The following is a 6075-nucleotide window of genomic DNA, read 5'->3' as shown; positions in this document are numbered from 1 at the left end:
TCTCTAATTTCCCCAACGAAGAAAAGGAGAAAGGAAGAAAACCATAGCCAATAGCCCTGCAACGCGCCCCATACTTGTCCCGCTTCCGCTGAGCCGCCGCCGACATAGCACGACCAGGAACGAAGTCAGACAACCCCAATTGCGTTAAAGGTGGAGACCCCGTCAAGTCAACACATACATCAAGGCCTCTATCCCAGGAATAAAGCAACACATCTGCTGGTCGAAGAGCCCCGTCGTTCCCTCCAGTTAACCCAACGTTAACCTCCTTTCGAGCAGAAATCCTAGACCGAAAACAAATATCAACAAGGGTGTCACGAACAACGTTGTGCCGATGTTTAATACCCACCATCCCAACACAAGACACTGCATGATCCCCATAAATATTCCCATCAAAAACCCTTGAGCAAGATGAACACGGCGCTGAAACGGAGAACAAAGGAACACCCAACCGGTAGCAAAGAACACTACGGTAAGTCTTACCATTCATAGTCTGACCCAAACCCGATATCGGGACCGTCCGCAACCAGACCGAAGAGTGATCCCCCTGCTGGGACTTCCATAAGGCTACCTGACGCGGAGTTAAGGAGAAAGTGGAATCTGCATATGCAGTTACCTTCGTGAAATATATATCTGCCAACTTTTTCATGAGTCTAGGGGCAGCGATCTCACTAGGGTTACTCATAAGGCCAGTCTCCACAACTCTGTTAAAAAGTCTAAGAGCACCATCAAAGGCCGACCCCGGACCAACAATACTAGAATTGCGAAGAAGCGTAGCCTGAAGACCAGAAGACTATAGACGCGATGCTAGGAAAGCATAATGTCGAACATCACCTGCCGAATAGACACCCAAACCACCATAAGAAAAAGGTAAGGTGGCAAGTCGCCATTGCCAATCACCAAAACTAGGCCCCGAAGCTCTTAAAATGCGCTCCAAAAAAGCCCGAAGGGCCATGTCAAAAGAAATTTGCGCTGTTTAAAAAAGACTTGGAGGACAAGTGCGCATAGCAAAGTAGAGTTTTGAAACCCCAGTACACGCACGAAGAAGCAACAACTCACATTGGGGATCATCGAGCTTAGCAACAGCATCCATTAGCACAATGGTCTTCGACACTCTCTGTGAAACAAGCTCAGCACAGAAAGAGGAATTAGCACTGACAGGACCACCCATGTTTTCTCTACGTTGACATGGAGTCCAAGACGAGGTCCCTCCGCTAAAATCAACTCCAAAACCTTTCCTACCACTAATGTGTCACCAATAATAGTCCCGTCATCTAAATACCAAGCTTGCAAACATAAGTCAAAAGAATCCTTGATTTGGCACACTAACGGATGAAGAACCAAAGCAAAAAGCAAAGGGCCTAGAGGATCACCCTGTTGCACTCCCTGACATGACCATAAGGTATGCTCCCCGTAAAACAGCCTGGCTGGAGTAGAGTAACAGAATTCAACCCATCGCGAGAGAGCTGGACAACGGAGACGAACCTCACGCAACATAGCCGAACGGTCTACCAAGTTAAAAGCATTCTTAAAATCCACCAACAACATAGAGAGACCAACATCACCACCACGCGCCTCAACCAAACAGTTATTATTATTATTATTATTATTATTATTATTATTATTATTATTATTATTATTATTATTATTATTATTATTATTATTATTTTTAATATTAATAATTATTATAATTATTCAAAATAATGAATTATTATCATCAATACAATATTAATTATTATGATTGAATATTAATTATTATTGTTATTATTAGTTATTATTTGAAAATTAAGTAGAGCAGAGCCGAGCAGAGCAGATCAGATTTCTTTTGAGCAGAGCAGAGTAGAGCAGAAAAAATTTGATTTGAGCATAGCAGGGCTCAGCAGAGCAGAGCAGCTCTAAAGAACGGGACCTAACTCTCTCTCCCTACCGACACTCCTCCACACTCTCACTCTCTCTATCTCTACCCCAATTTATCTAACCACAACACCTCATCAAGGCAATTGACATCGATCTCTCGCGGCCGACTACAATCTCCGGCAGTAGGTAAGCATGAAGGAGGGAGGAAATCAAACTCTCGTGTTAATGTTAATAATGGAGTTATGGGCCAACTTTAATTAATTGATGTAGTTCTTCCATTTATTACAAATGTTGCCTCAAACTGCCGCTGAAGAACTCGAGTTGAACAACTCAACTTTAATTAGTTGATATTGTTCTTCATTTTAATTAATTGATGTTGTTCTTCTTGCGGGTGTCCATAATTCGAAACCAAAATCCAATCCAATTCAAATCGAATTATCAATTCGGATCGGATCCGAACTTTGAATCGGAATTAGATTGGATTGAGATTTTTTAAAACTTCGGATTTTCGGATTCGATCGGATTAACCCTAATTAAATCGAATCTAAACCGAAAACCGAATTGTAAAATCAAGCTTGTATATATATGAATTTTTTTTGTTTTTTAAGTTTACCTCAAATACTTAATAATACATAAAAAAAAAAAATTAGGGAGACTTTGCATTAATTAATTAATGACTTGATGTTGAACTATCGATTTTAATCATGATTTTGAAGACTTGTATTTATATTAATGCTTTATTTTTATAATCGTATCAGCCGATAAAAAATAATATACTACCTCCGATCCAAATTACTCGCAACTTTGGAATATTTTATATCTCGCAAATAATACCCCAAAGTTGCCAGTAATTTGGACCGGAGGTAGTATTATAATTCGGATTTTTGGATCGGATCCAAATAACCAATTTTTAATTCGGATAGGATCGGGATAGAAATTCAGATCGGATTGGATTGGAAAATTGAAAACCGAATTATATTTTGGATTGGATCGGATTTAAACTAAATCCTAACGGAAAACCGAACAGACACCCTTAGTTCTTCCTTAATTAATAGTTTGTTATTCCTTTTTAACCGTTGTATAATGTTCAGCAATTTAGTCTTGCATCCTTCTTGCCATTATAATATAGTAGTTGTAATTGCTGGATCTTTGTGGTTAATGAATGTGAAATTGTAAGCAAATATAGACATTCCATGACAAACTGAGATTTAAAAATAAATAAAAATTAGGCTTTTGTTTTTCATAATAATTAATAGACTAAAGTACTTCTGAGTATTGAACCGTGTTGAAATCTGGGTTAAATTGCATGCACAATTTGTCTTTTAAATCATAATTAAGCAAAATATCGAGGATCTATTTTGGACCCATATCCATAAGACTCGATGGATTTGGATATGGATCCTCAATTTCCTTACCCGACGGGTCTGGATCGGATCTGGATCCCGTGTCCAAAAACAGATCTGGATTTGGATCCACTTGGACCCGGTCCAAATCCAACCTGTTGTCATCCCTAATCTCTAGCAATGAGGAGGAGGAGGAGGAGCCAGTGGCGGTGGTTTCTGGACCTAAGGAAGTTATTGACCCAACTTCTGCCTTAGATATGGTTTAGAAACCTGCCGTGGGGAATATTTCTACTGCTATTGTGGCCGGTGAAGGTGTTAAAGGGGTGGATGATGCAAGATTTGCAATTAGGGATTTTGGCCTAGTAGATCTGATTGACAGTGAAGTCTTGTAGCCCTCCGAGTCCCCTGAGTAGATTGAGAGTAGTGTTGTCCTAACTACTGGTGCAAAGCGCATTAGATCTGGACTCCCTGAAGGCCTTGAGTCGGATGATGTGTACATGACCTATCTGCATATCTACTACCCATAATACTACATTCCTCTAATGTGATTGCGCATCGTAACTTCTTAAACCCTAATTTATTCTAATGTTCTTAGTTTTAATCTTGATATTACGGCTGTTTTTTGTGGATAATATGAGTCCCTGTGCAAACCCTAATTTATTTTACTATGTCCTGGTCCCTTGTTGAATTGGATGTTCTTTGTTGATTGTGCTAGGCTGATGTTGAATTTGGTGGCTTGATGTTGATTGTGGTGGCTTGATGTTGATTTTGGTGGGCTGATTTTGATTGGGGTGGTCTATTGTTGAGTGTGCTTTCCTGATGTTTCTTGTTTTGGTCACATGCTAATGTTTATATTTGTGTTTTTGTTCTCTGAGTCCCATGATGTTGATTGTACTTTTACCATATCTACATCAATGTGTTTGACATCCAAATGATGAAGGGATTCAACTGATAGATTATTGTACAGTGAAGATGCTCTAATAACTTCTTTTTGAAGTTGTTGTTGAGGAACCCACTTTGTAGGCGTCGTTTGAAGTGTGCCTACGTTAAGCATGTGGTTAATATGCTTGGTACTCATAGGAAGTGGGAATTGACATAATACGATTGGGGACAAGGAATGTAGGGAGCGGCCAACAAGTTTTTAAGGAACTTGTAAACCGTTCACGGATCATAAAAAGGCAACAACGAATAAAGGGACAACGATTGACCCGTGAAGGTCGCACCCCATTCATAATTCATGAGATTACTAACTCCATATGGTATAGAACCACGAAAGGAGGATCGGGATGATGGTACGAAGTTAGTCATGGAGTCATATTCGCCCGTATAGGCCTCTACTCGATTCGTATAGTGAAAAGTGATTCCTGCGATCTCAAAGGCATGTAAACAAAGATTCAGTTTGCTCCAAACTAACATTAGGCTAAATTGGTTTAATATTAATGCAACACATATATTTCTAAAACATCGTGATCACTTTGATTTATAACAAGATTAAAGGAACCTAAACCGGTTGTCCAAATTATCTTATTAGTCGTGATTTTCAATTACATATTCCCTTTAATATGAAATATGGTGATCATAAAATATAGTAAAAATTTACATTAATATTGGAAGCAATTCAACAACGAATTGTTAGTCAAATCAAATATAAATAAACCTAATCATGATACTAGCAATATTAAAATAAAATAAGTAATTAAATGAATTAATTACTCACATTTCACGAGCTCCTGTAAAATGCTACATCATGAATAAATTGTTAGTAACTTCAATAAAAATATAAATCAAATTAAAATTAAATTAAATTAAAAGTAGAGTTGATTTGGTCCAAACCCTCGGTTAATTATACCTTTCACGCCTTGGTTTAAGGATAGAACCCCGGGTTAAGTATGGACTCCTTGGAGTGCTTAAGGAAAGAATGATGTAATTAGGAATATAAGTTTAAGGCTTAGAGTACGAGAGAAAGAGAGAGAGAGAGAGTAGAGAATGATTTTTTTTGGTGTAGAAGAGAGGAAGAGAGAATGATTTGGTGTAGGGAGAGAGAGAATGATTTTTGGTGCCCCCAAACTGCAAAAATCAAGTCTGTATTTATAGAGGAGACGAATAGAGGGATGCACGGAACCCTAGAAGAGATAAGAGCCACAGAAAAACCCTAAATTGGTCACCTTGACACGGTGTTGAGCAGCGTGTCACGGTAAAGTCCATCGTGGCACGGTCAGGCACACCGTGTCGCGATGTATAGTTGGTCCAAAAATGCGTCTTGATCATAAACACGTAAGAAAACGCGGAAAAGACACGGAAAAAGCACCGTGACACGGTGAAAAATACCGTATCACAGTACAAAGCACCGTGCCACATCAGCTCATATCGTGGCGTGGCGTTTTACACTGTTGCACGGTAATTCCAGTTTTTTACGTGTTTTCAAAACTATGATAACTTTTGATCCGTAACTTGGAATAAAGCATATAATATACCATTGGAAATATAATCAAGTATACTTTCTAACCCAATTAGAATCAGGTCAAAATAATTTTTAGATTTTAAGATATGGCCGTTTTAGTAAAGGGTGTCGGTTTTGGGCCGAGTTTAGTGTTTTGCTCATATCTTCTTCGTTTTAACTCGGAATTGGGCTTATGATAAACCGTTGGAAATCTTATAAAAAGACCTATCAAACAAAATAATAATTGGATCAAAATAATATATCCAAAAATTCAGTTTCTCTTGGTTTTGTGATGTGGATACGTGTAGGGAATATTTCTAGCATCCCACACTTGAGCCCCACTGTAATCACACTCTTAAGCATGATGGCGTCCAAAGAGGAGGAAGCTTTAGTAAAAGAGTCGCCAACAAGTTTTAAGAACTTGTAAACCGTTCATAG

The sequence above is a fragment of the Chenopodium album genome, chromosome 1 (assembly GCF_948465745.1).
Source record: "Chenopodium album chromosome 1, dcCheAlbu1.1, whole genome shotgun sequence".
Taxonomy (NCBI): domain Eukaryota; kingdom Viridiplantae; phylum Streptophyta; class Magnoliopsida; order Caryophyllales; family Amaranthaceae; genus Chenopodium; species Chenopodium album.
Note: the sequence above shows the minus strand (reverse complement) of the source record.